The sequence below is a fragment of the Anarhichas minor genome, unplaced genomic scaffold, assembly GCF_050575085.1.
Source record: "Anarhichas minor isolate MPS153535 unplaced genomic scaffold, ASM5057508v1 ptg000011l, whole genome shotgun sequence".
NCBI classification, from domain to species: Eukaryota; Metazoa; Chordata; class Actinopteri; order Perciformes; family Anarhichadidae; genus Anarhichas; species Anarhichas minor.
The window spans coordinates 12,663,721-12,686,485 of record NW_027466457.1 but is presented as its reverse complement, the minus strand read 5'-3'; the positions used below and the strand labels follow the sequence as shown (position 1 = coordinate 12,686,485).

The window sequence follows — 22,765 nt, the reverse complement described above, 5'->3', positions numbered from 1 at the left end:
GGAGAGAGGCGAAGAGGGGTCTAATTAGAAGGGGTTAACATGATTTATTATAAACAGCAGACCTTTTCAGGATTGGACTTGCAAGATTAGGGCTGATTTAAAACTGAAGATGGCGTTTTGAGCCATTTTAAACCATGGAATGCAGATTTTGTTCTTTAGAAATTTGGGAAAGAAAATCCTGTTTTCACACAAGCCATAACACTTAGTTTATAGGTAAAAAATGTATCTTTAAGTGTGCAGTTACTCTTTAATGTGGGTGTGATAATGGCAATTGAGTTATCACTAAAAATATATTTTAGCACTGCATGATTCCCAGGATGAGTAAAAGTGAAAAAGACAACCACTAACAGTCTGTCTACATGAATATCTCCTCAAGTATAAATCTGATGTGGACACTGAACACTGAAGGCTGTACTGAACAATGCAATTATCATGTTACAAAAGCAGACAGTCGCATTTGGCCTGAAATGACTATTATTTTAGTTTGAGATTTTTGGTGGCAAAAAACAATTCAGATATGCTGCAGATGTTGTGTGTTTGGAGTCGCCCCATAAGTCACTGTCTCTTCTGTAATGTTTTTTTATAACCTTCTACCCCTTTGAATACAGTTTAGGTCCCATTATGGAAATATTGCTGCTCAGTTATGCATGCAACCTCCCCGTTTTCAACAAACTACATGACATTCCTTCACGAAAACACAGAAGTTGAATAATTAGAGAGGACTATTTTGTGTTAATGCATTTAATTATAATGTTGTCATGAATAAATAATGCATGCAGACTCTTTTTTTGCTTTATTCAAATATAATTCAAATGCAGTCATTTACTTTTTTTTACTACCCACTTTCGGTTCATAGAGAGTTAGTCACGGCCAAAGGGAAGCTGACATTTAATCACTATAGGGGCACCTGATGCACTTGCGAGATCTTCCTCTAAGTCTCATTAGGGTTTTCCTGGAAGTTACAGTAGAAGCAGACATGTTTATTTGATTGCTGCCATGGACTCCTGAGAGTGAAAAAGGAAAAAGAAACCGTGGTCCATTTTGAGGCTGTTACATAATGTAGCTTCCTTGTTCCCACACTGACAGCAGGACTCCGAGCATATAAATGTTTAAAGATAGCCATGAAATAACCATTCCCCCCTGCTAATTAGGAGGCCACCTCTACTCAACTTCCACTGCCTTTTTGTCTCCGGCTGAAAATCTCTATCTAGCAATCTGATCGGTGGTGAGAGGGACAAGCTGTGATTGGTCCACGTTAGAGATCAAAGCACCACTAATTGTCTGGATACAGAAATTTGTAACAATTGTGCCCCTTTAGAAAATTCATCCCTACAAATTAAGATTCTGAATGAAATGAATAAGCGTTAGTGGAGTTCTGCAGATTACACGACAGCAGCTAACCTCAGTTTATTCAAGCAAACCACAGCCTGGACTGTTCACCCGTAGCCGTTAAGGAGTCTGTCGAGGTTTGCGATTCATGCAACTAGAGCATTGAAAACATTCAACAGATGAATTGTAAAATCATGTACTGCTATGCAAAGTTCAAAATGACGTGATTGTTCCTAAAGTGGACTGAATCATTATTTTTGAATTTTATAAACAGTTATTTACTCAACAACCACAACTTGTTCTGTAAGTACCATACGCATCCTGTGACTTTGTACATAGTGAACAGTATTTTATAATGCTTGTTGTATGTAATGTATATACTGTTTGTATTACTGTTCATCTGCCCGCAGACAGAGCTATATCTCTGTACAATGCAATAGATTTCAGGTGTTGAAATGTGGGCCCTGTCCCAAAAACAGTCGATGTGAGAAATCTTGCTGAACCATGATTTGCAGCGTATCAGGAGGATCAAGAGGATAATACATAAATCAAGTCATCGCATAGACTTGAAAATACCCACCCCACATGCGGTGATATTCGCAAATTTGCTGCTTGAGCAGATCTATCTATGTGGTTTAAAACAACTGGCTCACAGAAAACAAAAAGTGAAAACTAAATCCTGCTCCACCATGTATTTTGTTACTTCAAATGACAATAACTTGAATGGATGTGTCACGGCAAAGACAAAAGCTGGGACGAGTTGTGAAAATTTAATGATGTACTTTTTGAGAGGCTGCTAATGTAGCAGGACTCTGTGTTAGCACTCAGCACAGTGCCGCAGTAGCTACGACTTTTCTTAATAATGTAATGCTTGCCATTTGCTAATCTCCAGTGCACCGGCAGCAATGTCACGCGGTTAGAGGCACGAGATTTACATGCTCCTGCTGTACCAATGAGCCCTGGAGAACTCTGCTTACGCAAACCCCAGAAAGTTAAGAGGACGGCGTAATTGGTCCTTGAAATATTCCAAGATGCACACACACACACACACACACTAAACTGTTTGTTTGGGCTTCTTATTACATGCATCAACATAGGAATTCTAATTAATTGAACCAACAAAATGTCTAATTGTGCACAAATAATTGCTTTTATTACCACATGAGTATTCATACCATGTATATGTAGCACTTTTCTGTACCATTTTGGAAGTAACTGCATACGGCTGGCCCAATATCTTACACTTTCTAACATCCACACACTTACAGCTTTTGTCCATTTCTCAGCACAGAGAAAATGATGGGAACTTTCTATATCTCTGGCTTTTCTCTCATCTTTCAGTCGACTGCTCTATACCAGCCTGCCGTAGCTTAGGTGAGAACTTCGTCTGTACTCCCACCTTCAGCATTTCCTCAAAGTCCCAATCCAAATCCCAACCAGGATAATCTCATCCCTCCACTCTGATGTACTTCCATTTATCCTAGCCTTGTACTACTGCCAGCTCAGTCCCGTGTTAGGGGAAAGAAGAAAGAGGATTTCTTCTGCTTTCCCCTTGCTCGGGCACTTCACTGAGGTTGTAAGTCCATATTGCCTTGGAGCTCCACAGAATCTGCTCAATGTCACCCCTGCAGCGCCCCAAGACACAAATGGTCACATGCTCGTTATCATGAGACTTCCAGCCGTGGGTTCATCCGAATGACTTAAGGACCAGAAATAAATTCTTGTACAACATTAGCAACCTGAAGTGTCATGCAGTACAATAGTGCAGAGCTGGTATATACAGTATAGGGTGAGATGCAAAGGAAGAAGTAAAGCAAGCTGTCTCATAATGCCAGAGTTAACATAATGAGTTATTTATGTTTATAATGGTTGGCTGAATGGCTCTTGTGTGCGATAAAAATCACTGCAGTTGTGATTATATCCATGCCGTCGAGGTTCCCATGAAGTCAATATTTCACCGTCACCAGCAGCATGAAAGCATCACAAACAGCTGAAAAGATGCAGGTAATTACATACAATTGAACACAGTGCACAGCAGAAGAGCAGTATAGACGGCCCAACAGCCATAGTGTGAAGCACAAAACACTGAATGAACAAAGCCAAGGTGACTAAGAATGAAATGAAAACATAATAAAATAAAGAAAGCAATTTGCTTTAAGCTGAGCCATTAGACAACCCTCACAACCCCATAACATAACCACAACAACCACGAGGGAAATATGAAACACTCACTTATGAGTATTCATATGTCACCATACAACGACAGCATGAAAGCAACTGATACGAGAGAGAAAAAACATGAAACAACCAAGAAGAATAAACTGAGCCAAAACAAGAAGCACAAAACAGCCATTAAATGGTGAACGTGACCACCTACCTTGTGTGTGACAAAGGCCGTGTTGAGTTCCCCATGAAGCAAACATCACAGGGAAATGATTTGAATGGCATGTGTACAAGAATGCAGTCATGGCAACAACCAGGCAAAGATGTTGTAGCCCATAATACTAAAACATGAGTATTCAGATTTCACAACAACATAAATCAGCAGCATGAAAGCAGTCAAACAACAAGCCAAACAAATATCAATGCACATAGATATAATTATAATTATTATAGAGAACAGCAGTAGCAAGCAGAGAAACATAAAGCGATCATCAAACACTAAAGCAAGGTTGGATGCTGTATTTTCAAGCACACAAACACTGAATGAAGCAAAGATGACCATCAGTGTATAGATTCAACCTTAAAAGTGACAAGGAAGGAGCAGCAAAGCAAACCATCACATTGTTTTGAGTTTTATATTTCTAATGATTTGATTAATATGAAGTATGTGGGCAAAATTCAAAAACATGACAACCTATCTTGTGTGTAACAAAAACCCTATTGAGATTACATGAAGCCGATATTACAGGGAAATGATTACGTGAATGAGCTGCGAGCAATATTACAGTCATGTTTACATCCTTGAAGCCAAAAAACAATATGATTCTGTACTAGAAAGCAATAGACAACCCTCACCGCTGTAGAATAACCACAACAACCACGAGGGAAATATGTAACACTCACACGTGAATGTTCTACGTCAGCATTGAAAGCTAGACAGAAAAAACAACAGCACAGCAGACAAGCATTGGAAGCCATATTGTCAAGCACATGACAAGTTGACCATCAGTATGTGGACATCAGTTTAAAAGTGGAAATGCAACAATAGTACAGCAAGCTGCTTGTGTGAAATATCTCTACGGTTTATAAACAAATGTGTGAAATATGTTAAGATTATTTGAAAAGCATAAACGTATCAAATTACAAGAAACACCAAAGCAGTGTTGGCAGCCTTTTAGTCAAACACACAAGCAAGGCCTGACCAAAAGCCTGCACACACAACCAACCATTTGACAGTGAGCAGCAAACAGAAGGAAATGAGCACTTACCTTTGTGGAGAGAAGCGCCGAGCACCACCGGTGAATGTTCTTCCACAAATCCATCCTAAAGCAGCATTTTAAACTGTTGACAGGTGAGCTAGCTGAAAGAGCACACAATGCTACACGAGCAGCAGGTGTTTGCAGCAGTGTCTCTTCAGGGGAAGAGGCTACGGCCTGGCTTTAAAGGGGAACGCCACCTAAATTCAAAATTCCGATGTGTTTTTCCCCATGGCCTGGGGAAGTTCAATCGCTATTGGTGATGAGCTAGTCTCTCTCTAAGCCAAAGACCTCTCTGGTCTTTGAGTGAGTCTCAAGCGTGTGATGTAATCAAGTGTAAAGTCTGGAGCTGCTCCATAGACAATGAATGTAAGACAGATTTTGTTTGTGCTACTGTTGTGTTCTCCGTTCTGAAACAGAAAATGTACCCATCTGCTAAAAACATACCCCTGAGTGCTCTTAGTGTCATCGATAACATCTCACACAAATTATTGTCCAAGGAACAGTTACACACTCTATACTTGATGACATCACAAATTTAAGTTGTATCACGATAGTTTTGTTATTCGGAAGAGAGCTGTTCATGTTTAAAATGCCCTTTAAAAGAGTTTGCCTCTCTATATGTTGCAGTGAACTAGAGTGTGTCCTGATGTCTGCATCAACGTCTAAACAGTAATGTCATTGGTTTCAAGCATGTTGCTTTGTTCCTTAATATGCGTCCAAATATAGACATTGTGACAAAGAGTTATCTACACCTGTGCTGCATGTGCATCATCTACTGTCAGTAAATGGGAAACCCATCTCTGTTACACACCGACTTTAGATCTTCAATGTTGTTTTAGGAGGTAGAACTGCTAAAGAGGACAAAAACAATTTTCTCAGTTTAAAGAGGCCTGAGTCTGACTTTAATGGCCTGATTCTAATCAGTCTGACACAGTGTTTGCATTCGCACTGCTCTGCTCACCGACTTATCTTACAAGTCTCCAAATTTGTTTTTTGACATTGATGCAGACGTCCACTCCATCTTGGAGTCTGATTTCTGGCTTGATCAAAGTGGATTTCTTTTGTGATGTGAAATTAGCCATTTGAAGGCTCACATGAAGTGTAATCTGAGCGCCAGATGGAAGCCTTTCTCACTTGTCAGTGATAAGAAGTGCCTGAAGTCACGAATTCTGGTATTCAGTAAGCACTTTATAGACCAAATAAGGAAAATTGTGATTGCAGGGTATGAAGGGAAAAAGCCTCAGTAAGACACTTAAAAAATGTGCCATTCCCCCTGTTACAGTTTATTACAACATCAAGATCTTTCTGGCACAGTTACAATAAAGTTAAATACTATAAATGTTTTTAACAATATGAAACATTACTCGTGAACACCAGGTTTTGTGATGCATTGATGTTGCATCCATCATCAGGTCTAAATTAGAATCTTTCCCATACTTTGCTTTTGAATATCTGCAAAACTCGATCATCACTAATGATCGCAAGCATGCGGACATTTGCATTTAGTTCAAAGTGTCTAAAGGTGCTTTCACACCTGTAGTTGAGTTCATTTGGTCCGGACCAAGCAAAGTAATGATACATTGTTGCATTTTAGTTCCCGTTGACTGACAGGTAACTCTTTTATTGGACCGTTTTTGGCGATTGTCATCCTACATCATCTACTTGGGGCAATTCCATTTAAAATCAATGTTGCGTAGCTCACGAAGAAATTAATGATCATAAGAATTTTTATTATTATTATACTATGAATCGTGGGATCTCACTTTACTGTGTCACACACTTTTTAATGGACTTAAACAACTGACAAAGTACACAGAGTCGGACACAAGCACACGATTTTGAATAGCATTTTTCCAGTTATTCATACCCTGACGTGCATACGTGGTGATTTGCATAGATAGGTTATATACATGGCCTTATATAGATCAATAGATCCCTTCCTGAACCGATTTCACGATCAGCAGATGGATTTATTAGTAGTTGGTTCGTTTGCTCACATCATGAACGATTCGCACCAGAGACCCACCTTTTCAACCAGTCTCGGTTCAGTTGTTTAGTCTGCACCAGGATTCGATTAGGGGTGACAAATGGACCTGAGTTTTTTAACCGGACCAAAGTGGTGATGTGAGAAAGCACCCTAGGTCGAGCCTCACAGAGCCGCTAGCATGGCTGTAGACTCTTAGTGCTGTTGCTTTAAGAGCAACATCTCCCAATTTAGGGATTTTCAAATGTTATTCAAAGAAGTACAGTAATGGACTTACTAAAGAGGCTGTAGATATATAGGCATATTGAAACTGTATACAAGAGAAAGGTAATAGACAAGACTTTATCACAACATAAAACGTTGAATTTCCTAATAAAGGTAGCAATTCCTCAATGGGAACTTCAAAAAAATGTTTGACAACTCTCTAAATGTTAACAGAAGAGTTGGTGAAACCGGAAACCTCAAGGTTACTGTTTCCTTGTGCAACGCGGATGGACGGAATGTCTCTCACCAAAGTGTCCTTCATCAGGGCCTTCAACCCACAGTTTCTCCAGCGGCAATCAGTTGCTCCTGCGGCAATCAGTTGCTCCTGCGGCAATCAATTGAAGGCCATAGCTTTAATTGGAATCTACTGTGTGTGGGTGCGTGCGCGCGTGCGTGCGTGTGTTCGTAGCTGTACGATTGTATAGGCTGGTGCTGAAGAGGAGCAGCTTCTAGATTGCTGTCAATGACAAGGTTTTAGTTTGTGTTCTGTGTAGTGACATCAGCGATGGCATAAGCTGTCAGTGACTCAACCCGCCGATGTCAGCTGTCAGGCACATGCAGCTGTACCAGCTGACATGGAAGGCCTCAGGCAGGTGTGCTGTATGACATGTATGGTCATGATGTTGGTCGAGTTATCAGCTGCATCATAGCACACAGATTGTATTGTCACCGTGACACTGTCATGTTCACAGCGGGTCATTGATATGATACGACACAACATACGAAGTCTGCTATCAGTCTTTGTATGTTTACCTTCAGTACGATTCTGAATTAAGAAAAGTGACCTCAGCTTTTATATATATATTCAATCACTTGGGAAGTTTTCAGTTCAAAAATAGTTTTCCCTTTTGCGTCTTGATTATTTTATCAGGACAGATGATTTTAGTAATAACTGAGGTTGGAAGACGTGTAAGAAAGTTCCCTATTGAGCAGACAGCTGTTCCACATATTGTTTGTTTCATATCCTGATGACATCTCACATGGCTGTATTCAAACTATTTTGTACATCATGGGCTTAGTGTGGGGAAATAATGGTTCGGACTAAGTTGTGGCCAAACAGTTTTGAAAGGATTATTGTTGGCATTGATCCAGAGGCCATGAAGGCGCAGCTAGAGGCGGAGAATGAAAGCAAACCGAGTTCATAAGATACAGTAGGTCTAAAAAGCCAAGCCATGCAAAGGAGACATCAAAGCCAACATCATTGTAAAACTAATTATTGATCTAAAAAAAAAAAAAAACATTCAGTGCAAACAAAATAAATATTATTTGTACAAAGATTTCAGACCAGATCAAAGTCAGCTGGACCTCATTTGTGGTTCATTTTACCCTCGGATCAAGATGAAAGCTTTTAGCAGTCCTCTCGGATGTTGCTGTATTCCCCCCGCCCCTTGTTGAGTGACATTGTCAATGAGAACATTGACGATATCAAAGAAACAATTGTACCAAAACGTGCAGTTCAATAAGCAGGAGATGATCTTTTATAATACTGTATTGCTCCACTGACACAATATGACGCACCCACTTTTATTTGCATTCACTTCCATTGATTGCCAGTATTAATGTTTCACACACATCCCGATTACTTGTTTAAGTTTCAGTTGTCAGGAAAAGTAAACAAAAGAAAGTTTACAGTAAAAAAAACATACATTTTAATGACATGTTTTGGTGTCAAAGAACACATGATATGCAACTTGGAGCCCTCTGACTGTACTTCAGTGTCTCTGTCATCGGAATACATCAGCATAAATCCATATTGCAGCCTCGTTAGTCGAGCACACCCCATATTGTTTTGCTGCTCATTGTCAGTTCGCTTTTTCTATTATTAATTACCTCAGCTTAATACAAGAGGATTTCTCATTTTAGACGGTCATTAGAAACACATTACTGCACCGCTGATGCGACGTGACTTATTTACTCCACAACAATTTCCTCTCTCGTGTTGCCTCAAAGGCTCTGAAATGAGCCTGGGAAGGAAGGGACAGGCCCAGGTTACGCTGGAGAGAAAACACATACGATTTTGTGTCATGGCAAACAAGGCACGTCGGCGCTGCAGTGAGCACCTTGAGCTGAAAGAAATGAATTTCTGAGTTATATTTTTGGCTGTTAGCAGCCCTCAAGTTTTTCTATTACCTTGGTCCATGACTTGGCATCACTGTTAAATAGCGGCACAACATGTTCCTTTCAGCTTGTTCAATCGTTCTGACCCCACGAACCCTGAGGTCTGAGGGAAAGAGAGCTAGAGAAAGGAGGGGGAGGGGGAGGGGGAGAGGTCAGCGTCAAGGTGATCGGCCTTTGGAGAGGAAAAGTGCGTCTGTGGCTGCATGTAGCTCACGTGGGAGTGTGCCACCTGTGTGGTTGTTGGGGCAATCCAGTCCTCTGTGTTATTGAAAGTGCATTGATAGTTGCTCAGCCCTCTCTCTGTATGATGAATGGCTGTGAGCTGTGTGGACAGATAAAATAAATAGCTCTCCCTGCTCTAACTATGGTCCGCCGTCCGATGGTGCTTCAAAAAACAGGCTGCCTTTCGCCTCTCACAGCCCAAACAACAATAAGTATTCTGCTCTTTCGGTACATGGTGCAGCACACAAACTTATCTTGTTGTCCATTTGTTCATTTTCAAAGAGCGGGGAGATTTTAAGATCTCAGGGTGATGAACGATGTCTGGCCCTTAGCGGCATTTCCCCCTCTGTGAGAGCGCTGAAGCCTTGGGTTTTCTCACAAACAGGTTAAAACTGCTTCCAGTCTTTGCAGTGGTCATGGTTGGGCACGGTAAGAGCACAAATGTGGTAGAGATTTCAACGCCCGGGATATGTGCTGTACCTGTGGAAACCTAATTCAATGGATTTACAGTCACAGTCCTTTAAATTGCAGGGTATGTCATATTGCACCGCCTCATTCAGCAACCTGCGACCAGAGATAACACACAAACCAAACAGGATCTCTCTTTGAATAAAAGTTCTGTAACATCCGAAATCATGTCATCGCACAGTATCAACCGTCACACATTGGTATGAAATTCCATTTGCTGAAATATTTGGACGTCTTTCTGCGTGTGACTGATCAATAAGCTGAAGGCTCGCCTCTGACTGCACTATTATCAACCTGCCAAAGGCCTGACCTGATGATTCCTTTCCATTGCTAAATCCATACCTGCCCACACAAATGAAAAACACTTGTCTCACATAGTGGGGCAGTACACATACTGACAAAGTATTTACCAAAATAAAAACAGAAATAGTTTATACAAATATTTACTTGATTTTGCTGAATTTGTGGCCCAGATTTAAAAATAGATAAAATAATAATTGAAGATAGAACCATCCACTCTGACAAAATAAAGGCTGTAATTAAAATCAAGAAAAAGTGAAGACTGTTCCATTTAGCTATCAAAAATGCAAATGATAACACCACTCAGTTATTCGTTATTACTTTCTGTGTTTACTTGTGGAAAAATTGGTCTTGTCAATATCGTCTGTGTCCTTTAGAAGCTGTTTGTTACCCTGTAATTCGCATGGCATAATGGCTATCAATGCCTTTCTCTCAAAGAGTTTTAATGTTTTGAATGCGGTGATCAAACAGGCTGAATGTTCCATTGTCCTCTAATAAAAGAATGAAATTAGGTTCTCATTCAATCCAACTTTGGTGGTTACATAAGCTTTGTTTACAAGAGACACGGCGGTGAAAGGATACAAAAAAAACACACAGCAGAAACTGTAGAGAATGTGTGACGGTTTACACCGAAATGATATGATTTAGGACAAGGTAATAGTTGAGGTAAGGTGATTGTTTGCAGGTACATGCAATACTGACAGAGAACAACTTGTTTGGTAAAAAAAAAAAGTGTAATCTTGTGTAGGGTTGATCTCAAATCAGTCTCTTGTTCTTTTTTTCACATTCTGGGGAAGGAGATTACAGGAACATTCTGTGGTTTCAATCAGCAATGACAGTTGGTGAGTAGGCGTGTACCAATAGGACAATGGCCAAAGCCTGTGGCCGTTTGGTTCATTGTTTATTTGTATCTGTATATAAAGAACCTCTGTTGCACATCCTTGGAGATCGATTACCTCCCAAGGAGGTTCACGCCATTTTGTCTTTGTAGCGGTGATGACTGGGAATGGAAAAAAGGCAGAATCATCCATTTTCGCACGCTGAATAGCTGCTGTACCTATGGAAATCCTACTGAATGGATTTTAATTTCAGATGTTTCTGTATCATGCTGCAACCTGCCGCAAGAGATAACAAAAAAAACAAAAAAACCTGACCAAACAGACTTTTCCAGCATCTGTCATGCTGCTTGAAGACTCCTGTAAAATCCCAAATAAGAGATACATATGCGTCTGCGAACATTGGATAATGCAATGTCTATTTGCTCTGCCTTGATGATTTGTCTATAGACTTAAAGTCCATGAGCGTGAAATCAGAATACCGGTGTGTTACTTCTAAACTCAGCCGAACTGTCAGTCACCTTCTGAAACGAGAGCTTTGAGGGTTTTTCTTCACCACCTCGGGTAAGGCCGCTGCATGCGTACAACCTTAATGCATCACTCCTGAGTGAGCAACCCACTCCCTGCTTTGGGCTGTGGGTATAATGTCTTGTTTCATGGTTTGATGCAACTGAAGGGTGCACTTAAAAGCTTCCTTTTAGTTATGTTCTTTGTACCAACAGCTGACTACAGACACTGCATTTTACATGTCAGAGGAACCTGGGATGATTCCAACCTGTGAGCCGCTCATGAGATATTTATAACTCACCTGTCCATGTTTGAGTCCCTGTGTGGCCGGGTGTGTTTGTACATCTGTGTGTGTGTGTGTGCGCGTGTCTATGTTTGAGGGTATGTTTATGTGTCATCAAAGAGAGAGAGAGGAGGTCCGGGTGTGGATATTAAACACCCACAGCTCCCTCTAGCTTCTCCACTGTGAACAACTAACTGTGCCAGATGCAGAGGGGTTGGAAGAGTGAGTGTGTGTGTGTTTGTGTAGGTATGTGTGGTGTGTCTATGTGTGCAGCCAGGTTCAACAAGGTCCCCCTCACGAGCTCATCTGTCATGATTTAAAACAGTGATGGTGATCTGGACTAGAGCAGTACCTGAATCAAGGACCAATTTGCTAAACTAGTTAGACTGGTTTTCTATCTCTTGAAACAAACGAATAATGCTGCAAATCACCAAACACCCAATTGTTTAGATGGAAGCAACTGTTAACCACGGACCAGCATAATGCCTTAGTTTTGCTCAGTATAAAGAAATATCCAGTTTCTTTTTTTCACACTCTGCAGTCAGTGATAGAGCCACTAGTACTGCTGATGAAATAACAATGTGAAATATTCTGAGAGACAGACCATCAGAGACTTGGCCAAAGAGCTGATAGAAAGAAGCAATGAGACAAAGACTGAGCCACTAAAGAACAAATGAGACAAGTTTAGACGAAGGCTGTCACTGATAAGTGTACTGAGAAGAAAAGTCAGAGTGAGAAACAAGACAAACTGATGAACACTCAGCAGAGACAGTTGCTGTTGTTGAACAGAACAACAAGTGAGATTCTTATCAATACCATATAAGCTTGTGCAGAAACGATCTGCACACGAAGTCCCACCACCCCGATTCCAAAGCAACCGTGGAGCCCACACTGTCACTACCCGCACTCCCTGAATACATGTTTTTTTGTTAGGAAAGAACACGGCTGCTCGTTTTTTAAGTTTATTAGTGTTTTAAAGCTGTCACGCCCGAGGGGCAGATTGGAGACTCAAACGCAGACACAGACACGAGGTGGAGTTTAAACATAGGTATCTTTACGTCGGGTTAGCCAATTGTGGGTTGTGTTCATTCAATCACAAAATACAACGGTGGTAATTGCAGACACACCTGGTGGAGATCTGCATTCTTCTGACTGAACCTTTCTAGTTGAAAACGTGTTTCAACTGTTGCTGCTATGGATAGTTTTATTTGCGAAGTACTTGAGAATGTTGGTGCTGTGTATTTGTCATACCCCCGGTGTGTTGAGTCCTTTACTCTCGGAAATAAATATGCACACACAATGGCACAACTCAAGCATGTTTTAAAGGTCTGTCGATAGGTTGAATTGCATTATGGATAAGAATGCAAAGCAGTGGCTTGAAATATAAACATAAAAACACTACAGCATGTTTTGCAAAATGTAATAAATAATATATGATTTGTGGTAAATGGGCAACAACATGCAAAGCCATCGTTATGATCGTTCAATAAAGCCTTTTAGAGGCCGTCATGCACTCTGAGTAACATCTGGACTTTCTAACTAATTACTGATGAAAGATTACTCTCTAACCTCTGCAGTGTGTCATAAAGGATCAAAACCAGTACCAGCTTAAATGACTGCTGTCCAGTGTAGGGCAGTGTACAAACTACAGTGGAACCCTGACTCACTCAGGGACTTTGCAGTCAAAACCTTTGACAGCTATACATTTATCATTGCATGAATGTGAAGGAGGGCATTGTTGAAAAGTGCATGTGTAGAAACCTGGAGCATTTGACAGCGGGACCTACAAATCCTGGAGTTTGACTCCTGCCTGTATTAGCATCACACTCCACAGCCATATGGAAAGCATCATGGCTGCCTGAAGCCTTGTCCTCTGAGATTAGTGTTACTCGATGTCGAATAATGTAATTTTCACCGGCATAATTCTGTGATTTTAGTCCCAGGCAGAGCAGTGTTATGTGTGATTATTACAGGGCGCTTGTCACACTGCAAGTAAACAACCTGATGTTTTTTTTCAGTCAAGCACTCAGACTCAACAGTCTGGGTTGTCAGGGTTATTTCTAATACCTCACAAAGTAATTAAAAAAATAAATCATGTTAAATCATGTTCAATAAACATATATGGTCACCAATGAATTAACTTCCATGTGACTGGATGGTTTTACAATTATTCTTTGTCTAAACTGTGTAAAAAAGGAGTGGTAATACAGGGATATAAAGGTTTGTGATGGTTTATTGAAAGCAATTAACCATTATTTAACATATATTTTACCATTTTTGCAACACAATATATGAGTTTGCATCAATATGTATAGGTGCTTGACAACGGTTTGCTTCTGGGTGCCAAATGGTTACAAAAATGCTTGCTTTTAACCTCCCACGTTGGGCTCACTGCTGCTTCACACAAGCTGAGGCGCAAAGCTAGTGAGAGGAGCTGTCAGGTTGCGTGCCTTCTGGCACTCGATGCTGGTCTGTCATTGCATTGCATGGCATAGTCAGGACCACGGCAGAAGCTATCAAAGCAAATGTCGAAAGATAATCGGAGCATGCTCGCGTCTCTCCCGAAACTCAGACGAGCGAGAGTGATATCCATTTCTTTGCAGAGCAAAGACAAAATAGTTTAGTGCGGTTTGTGATGGCGACGGAGACAAAAGACTGAGGTGTTCTTTAGAAAAGTGCAGTTTCCAGCAGTCCTCCTAAAGACCACTGAGAATGGTCTTTATGGGGAAGAAAGGAGGCAGCAGGAGGAGAGGATTGATGGCAGGGATGAAAGAACTCAGGTGCCACATTGTTTAAGAGCTGCGTGGCTGACTGATTGTGAGCAGGTGTGTCGAATGCTCAAAGCACCTCCACCCACCCCCTCCCTCATACATATAGGAGGAAGCGCTCTGCAGCGCTCCATTAATGCACGTTCATTTCCTTCATCTCGAAAATGTTACTTAAGATAATCAGGAGGGTGTGAGTCATCTCTACCTCCCATGCCCTTCACACAGAACGATGTGTTGTCAGCTCCTGCTGTTCAGTTTAGTATCAAGTGAATCCATCCAAGGTTTGAAAACGTGTCTGCTGAACTAACGAGAGGCGCAAACTGTTCTCATACAAAGAAACAGAACAAATATCCAGCCGGGGATGGTTTTATTGCTTTTGCTCTTGACTGACGGAAAGCAGAGCGTGAAGTGTGGATATGTTGGTCGACAGCTAATTCAACAGTGGTGGGGGCAAAGAAAGTCTTGCATATTGATGAGACCCAGCAGGAATTTAAGACTAAACATCTAAAGGATTAAATATGCGACATTAAAAACATAAATACAATATATTGTGTTGCACTGCATAAATGTATCTATAAATAAATACATACATTTCCTTATATGTTGTATGTATGTGTTATGTGGACCCATACTTACAGTAGATATATAAAGGCAGACAGTATATTACATAAACATATATATATACATGTAATATATGTATATATATATATGAACCCATGTAGACATGCATACATATTAAGACGCTCTGTTTATAGGTATGTGTCAATATTAATTCATGATTTTTCTTGTAGATAAAGTAGCTGGTACTTTATTGCTCTTGTAGTCAGACAGCTCAAACTGCAGGTGCAATGAGAGGGAACGGGAAGTAGGAGAGAGGGGGGTGGTTGTTCAGGTCAATTGGCCTTGAAATAGAGGCAGACATCATCTCAGGTAAGAATGGGCTCCTTCTCCCCTCAAAATATTAATGAAGCAATTATAATTCATATGATTAACAGGGAGGAACACAGAGAAACTGTGATGAGCATTGTAATTATGGGATTTGTGCAACATTTAAGAGATAAGGCTGTTTGCTTTGGGGATTTTTTTTTTGGCTTGTGTATGTGTGTGTGTGTGTGTGTGTGTGTGTGTGTGTGTGTGTGTGTGCATGCTTTGACATGCAAAGTGCAATTGACTTGATAGGGACGGTAAAAGCTGAATATCCTTGAGCTCCTGCTCCCAGAGAACCTGTGTGGAAACGCTGGCATCAATATTAATGAGCGGATCAGTAGCCAGTGTGTCGGCATCTGACCACAAAAGCACATTTTTATCATAATAATCTACAATCTGTGTTTATTGGTCATAACTTGGGCTCCTTGGTGTCCTTATCAGTGAGAGGATTAATATCACGCAGCAGAACGGAAACACGTGTTTCTCGGATGCAGATGGTGTTTTTTTGCTTCCGTCCTAATCTCAGCTGTGTGCTCATATCATACCGTTGTTAAATCGTGAGAAAGAGAACGCACACCTTCTGTCTATCTCTCTCCCCACCCACTGACTATCGTTCTGGATGTACCCGACATCTTCCTATAGCGAGAGACTCTGCTGTTGTTGTTCTTGTCTCCAGCTAAAAGCTGTTTCTTTGCTTCATAGATAGATGAACAAGAGTGCTCCAGGTCATCAAATTCAGTCTGGTCTTCCTGCTGAGTCTGAAGTGTGTGTGTGGAAAAGTGTAAGTGTTTGTGTGTCTGTATGCGTTGGCACATAGGGGTTTTGCAATCCATCATAGCGCTGGAGGTTGCTATAGAAACACTTTCCCTCAGCAACAGGACTACTGACACCGGGTTACATTTAATCCTTGCATGAATATGTTTGCAACTTTGAAAAGGCATTTAAACTTCAAGTAGAGTCCTTTCCAAGAGGTTCCGCTGAGATGCTCTAAATTGGGATTACCTGGTGGCACTGCAGGATCAAGGTGGCAATACTCTTCCAATGAAGGTGAACTTGCCAGAAATCGAACACGTTGCGCAGTTTCTTAAAAACATAAGCAAAGGCAATCAACTGGAAAATAAAGATGCTTTCCCACAAGGAAATACAAGCAATCACACGTGATATTTAAGCTAATTTCAGAAGGTCACAAACAGCATGCTGACGTGTGAAGAATTACACACTATATAGCCTGTGCATGCAGCCAAGACCCAAACCATATGGAGCTATCTTTATTCTTTAAATTTGAGCCCCTGCTGGCGCTTGCATTTGCTCTATTTCTGCTCAAACTGTATGCTTGCACTCAAGATATATTGTTGCTTGCACAGATTTCCTGCGCTCCAGCTCCAGCCCTTCTCCTTACACTCAGGCTGCTTCTGTGTGCTTGTGAAACATCTGCTCTCAGATTTCTCCTCTGCTCTTGGATTTTTTTGTGCAATAACCCTGTAAAAAATTCACCAATCAATAAAATGGCAGGTGTAGTGTTGAGTGATGAGTTGATCCCTGCCTCCTTGCAGGTGTGTTCTCTTTACTTCTTAGCATACAAGCATGTAGTCTGAGCAGAAACAGAGCAAGTGCAAGCAGGGGCTATTTGAGTACGAGGACAGGGTTTTGAGGGAATCATTACAAAATCTGAACATGAGTCATGCTCTCAAATTTAATGACCACGCTTTTGAATAAAGGTATGAAAAAAGCTCCAACCAATGCTGAATTTTCTCTGCAAATGTGTCTTTTTGTTCATTTGAACCAGAAAGAAAAATTTATTAATTCATTTTGTGTTGATTTTGGCAGTCCCTGTGGCCAAAAGTGGTAGTGTTTCCTGGCTACAGATTCCCTTTAGAAAACCTCTTTTTACTTCAGCAGGGTCTGACAGTCTGCCCCACGTAGTCCTGGTTCTGGTTCTCCCATGCCTTCTTTCCCTCTAGCGGGCCCAGAAATAGGACCCGGGCCTTCAGTAGCATGGTATTGGTGTTGGCTCCCAGCAGGGACTGGCGGAGTAGACCGCTGGAAGTGGAGCCACTGCTGCCGGGTGCAGAGCTTACCAATTCCCACCGGAGGTAGGACTGCAGGTTCGAAGGGGGCAGAGAAGCCGGGTCTGGATGAGTCCGGTCTGTTCACTGCCCGCTGAAGTCTGAGCTGAAGGTGTTTCTGGTGAACCGGCCTGATTTCGTCAAATTTTTTCTACCAAATCCGACCCAGTGGGGTCATTTACAATAACAATATAGGAACAGTCAATCTCTTCGCTTCTCGTTTACTTATGCAAGTTATATAGGGGTAGAAGGAATAAGTTGAGACTTTTAAAACCAGTTAAATGATCCTCACATTAACTCTGAGTTCATGTTTTTATATTTTGGTTCTCTGACACAAACCAGATATTCTCACAAAATAACTTGAAACAGAAATGATTCAAATTGCATGTTATTGAAAATTCTCTCCATTCTAAGCAACATGAGCCGACGCTCTCGCTACGTTCAATACCTCAGACTTCATCTGTTGTCCCAACCGGCTCCATGGGAACAGGTAATCAAGTTTGGTGAGCTATTGTCTTGGAACGGCAGCTACCTGCCCGGTAATTGGAAATGAGTGAGTGTGATGCGGAAAGTCTGTTGCAAGATTTTGCTTGGGTGAGAGAGACAGACGGAGAGAAGGTGGCACAGAGTGAGACAGGTTTATAGGAATGTGTGTGTGTGTGTGTGTGTGTGTGTGTGTGTGTGTGTGTGTGTGTGTGTGTGTGTGTGTGTGTCTCCAGCCAGATTGTCAGGGAGAGGGATGCTGCCGTGGACTGTGCCAGCGAAAGCTCGCCATCCCCCAGGATTCCTCTGCAGTGATGGCTACTGGTGTCTGTCTCCCCCGAGGGACCGCTATTCTGTCATTCCTCACACACACACGCAACCAAAAAACACACATGCTCACACATCTACACATACAATACTCAGAGACAGAATACTGCCTTCTAGGTATTTCTGTGTCTTTTGGGGGTATATACGCACTCCCACAATCCTTCACAGCTGAAAACATGCACCTACATACATAGTTTGCATTTTTTGTGGAAAAAGTCACAAAAACACAGACAAACAATGGCTTGTAAGGTTCAGCCAGTACACTGTGGCATCCATTATTGTCCAGCACAGTGACAACAAGGTCAGTCCTTGAGGAGATCTGCATTTTGGCAAAGCTGACACCGAAATGCTACCGCTGCTGCTACTGCTGCCCAGGATTTATGCATAACTCCCAGGTTGTTCATTCTTGACATTTTCAGCTCAGTAGGTGGCTAGCAATCTCTGCAGCACAACAATGTTCTTTACAAAGCTTGACATCAATCCATGTTTTTCGTGGTACATGCAAATGGAGAGAGCAAGAAAAGCATGTGCAGTCAAGTATTTACACATGCGAGGTATGCATACAGGTTACACTTTCCAATACAGCATAGTTTGAAAAGAAAGTGTATGGCTTTATAATAAATTATTTACTTTATTTATTATAAGCCATTAATCATATTCGCAATGGAAGGATATGAAAAATGCAAAATGGCTAATGTAAATCCAACCCAGAAGGGTCCTATTTATTTATTTTCTCCTATTAATACATGATTATTGTGGTGAAAATACCCTTTATTAACACCTTATAGACACTTCAGTAATAACTACAGACCAGATGACTAAGGACAAATGTGTTTGTCTTTAATGACTTACTCACTTCATCAACTGAATTGGATTATTGATTAATAAATACATAGCTCATCACTGATCTATAAACAACTAATACACAATTTGTTTATTTTTCATTTTTCCTATTTGCGTCTATAGATGTCTTCTGAATTCACCAAAGGTTAGCATCAAATAATGCTTCATTTGCATATTTAAAATTTCAGAAAACTTGTGCAATGTGAGTATTCAACTGGAGAAGTTGCATAGTGACATATCAGTTTAAATATTTACCCTATTCACCTTAAAACATGAATACATTATTTTTGTTGTAAATATCCCTTTATTAGCTACTAATGAACACTTACCTGCAGACATGATGGCTTATTATACATTTTGAAACTGAAAATATCCCTTTAATGTCTTAACCACTATCTAATTATCCAACCCCAGTGTTGTCCTTATTAATGGCTTGTTGCTGATCTATAACACATTTATAAATGACTTATTAAACCATAATACAGCCATTACTTGCAAAAGCTTTTATAAAATGTGGTTAATTATAAAGTGGTACAACACAGTTAATACCCCAGAGACAAAGTTCGCCGGTTTAACAAACTCAATACTAAACACTGAACAACTCATCTGCAGAAAGAAATGGGTTGCAGGCAAGTGCTAAGTACTGCCAGAATATTGTATCAATAACCATCGCATTTTGAGTTATGCATGTGCAGAGAGAGAGAGAAAATGACAGCTGGTGAGACTGCTCAGCAGAGGGATTTGGCGACTCCGGAACGTCTTCCTCCCTCCCACAGTTATCCGTCCGGCTGAGTCCCACAAACACAAAGTGCTGTGTTTTGGATCAGGGCATCGCTTATTACTGAGGAACAGAGAGGGAACGGCGGGAGGGAGAGAGAGGGGGCTTAAAGGGAGAGAGGGGAGAGATCGGGGGCAAAGAGAGGGCCAGGAAAGGATGAGTGCCAGCTCCGCCTCCAGTGTCCATCTCAGATCCTTTCCCCTCATCCTCTCCCTCCATCCTGTCCACCCCACCTCCCTCCCAGCAGCTGGCTGGTTTTCACCCCAGCAGAGAAAGACCCTTCTGATGGCGCAGACTGAGACATCAGTGTGTGTTCAAACTACGAACAGAGTCTCTAAACTCTCCATGAATTCACACCCGCTGTCTCCTTTCACATAGACCTCTCTGGCTCCTTTCCTCCTCTCTCCACAGTCTCCTTCTCATCCTGCGACTCGTCTCCACGCTCTTTTTCTCATCCACCTCTTCCTTCCCACATTCCTCTCCCCGTCTCTTACTCCAGCTGTCAGTCCCGTCTCCGGTCTCTTTGGACCGGCCTTCCAGTCCAGTTTTAATTGACTTGGAGTGACATGCAGCTGAGGCGATAGGCGCAATCCTCCTGGGGAGGTCGATGTGTACAGATATGGAGCGCCTCCAACACCAACTGGACTCCACAGAGTCAACAGTGGCTGGCTGCAGGGTATTAGAAGCAAGTGATTTTTCAAAGGAGATTTTCTTATATTTTCAAGTCCTGTTGCAGAATTGAGGCCATGAACCCCATGTGAGGTTAATACGACACATCACGCCAATTTCCGACAACATAGCTTGAGTTGCCTTTAAATTGAAGTTGTTAAGACCATGAAACCAAACGGCTGCAATGTCTGTTTCTAATACTCTCTCGTTTCCTGTGACATGAGTATTAGAACATGTTTTGTCATCGTGCTTGTACAATGTGTTCATTGAATGGATCATACTGTTTTCTGATACGAAAAAAAAGAGGCACAGCGTTCTTACAAGGTCAAAGTGAAACATTTATTTAAAACTAATATCATACATAATAAAACATTTTGGAAGACATTTTCGACGTTGGCCTTCTGCACCTCTTTATACTGTACTTTAACAGGAAGGATAAATTCAAACAATGTAAAAATAGAACACAGAAATGAATCAGGCCAAGCTGCCATATTCCATTCTATATATCTTCTCTCCTTGAGCCGGCTACTGTTCCCATTTCTATTCCTGTTTGAATCACACAAATAAATATTGCAATATTTTCATGGAAATCACAACGTTTACCACAAGATCATGGCTGAAGACAGATAGGCAACTCTACGTGTGAAACATGGCCCGTGCGCTCACTGTCGATGTGCTGGTAATAAGGTTCATGACCTGTGTCTGGCAGAAGGTCTGCAGGTTTTTCTCTGGAGTAAACATAGTAGTCACTCCTTTTCACTCGTGATACATTTTTTATTTCGGATTCCTTGAACGGAAAGCCGCAGTGACCTCAACACATTAAATAATGCAGTCAAAGGTACTCATACATTTAAGATCTCTACAGGGAAGAGTGGGGCAAGAGCAAATCTCCTTCAGGTCTTGTAATTAAAATGAGATTTTAATAGTATTTAATTAAAAACAAAAAGGCAAGTAGTAGAACATCTTTAATACACTGGCAAAACTCAGGTACTGTAATTAACACTATGGATGTGCGGTCAGCACTATTGGCAACAAACTGCCCAATCAACAAACAAACAATTTATTAAATGAATCCCTAACAAAACTGTGTATTATTATGCATCCATCCATCTGTATCCATCTGTCTGTAACCGTTTATACTTACAGGGTTGCGGGTGACATTCACCACAACAATTTGTTTTAACAACTTTGGCCTTGAGGTGAGGCAGAAGGTCAGTCCTCTCACAGCGCTCAGCAGGTGCACGCCCAAATGGATCACCGGACAAAATGGCGGAAGACTAAAAAAAATGGGGGCTATCGGGAGATTACCGACCATATGACATCTGCTGTGCTCTTTCAGAGCAGCGTCTTTGTGAAGGCAACAATGCATCTGTGATGGAAAAACATCAGGGGTTCGTGGGCAGCCACAGCCAAATCCACAAACACTGGCGCAAAGTTTGGAGGTTTGATGAGTATTCCCTTTCTGTTTGCTGCTACTAGTCGCCGCATTGTGGCATCCAAAATGACCCTAAACCGAAATCTGTTGTTGCAGAATAGCACCACTAATTGAGCTTCTACCATTTGCTATGTTTGTGTTGTGATTCACTTTAATAAAGAGAAGTTGTTCTCTCAAATTCAGTCACTCCGATTCAAACACAATGACTGCAAGTGCGTGACAACTAAACATAAATTGAGTCCGTTTTTTTGTAATAACTACACACAGAATAAATGTAATTGAGGCTCTGCAAATCAGACCTGGTACACGCACAGTATCTACAGAGAGGTAAACAGGGCTGGTAAATGACAAACCACAGGCCTAGTCACAGCAGAAGGTGGCACAGCAAAATGACACCGATGACAGAAAGCACCCCGGACAGCTCCAACATCAGCATCCCGGACAGCTCCAACATCAGCACCCCGGACAGCTCCAACATCAGCACCCCGGACAGCTCCAACATCAGCACCCCGGACAGCTCCAACATCAGCACCCTGGACAGCTCCAACATCAGCACCCTGGACAGCTCCAACATCAGCACCCTTGACAGCTCCAACATCAGCACCCTGGACAGCGCTCACGATCATTTTGTGCCTGGCAAAAATTGCATTTTTTATTTTTATTTAGAAATGTTTGAAAACATTGAGGGCGACAGAGGGCTTTCTTCCATCCTTGATGTGTAATTCCTCTACCCTCT

At 41.4% G+C, this 22,765-nt stretch overlaps 1 pseudogene; it reads right to left on the bottom strand.

Annotated features, from left to right (window-relative positions):
- The window catches only part of LOC142947923 (NAD(+) hydrolase SARM1-like), a 133,462-nt pseudogene extending 112,127 nt beyond the window's left edge, over nucleotides 1-21,335 (bottom strand).
- Between the last annotated feature and the right edge of the window lie 1,430 nt (nucleotides 21,336-22,765).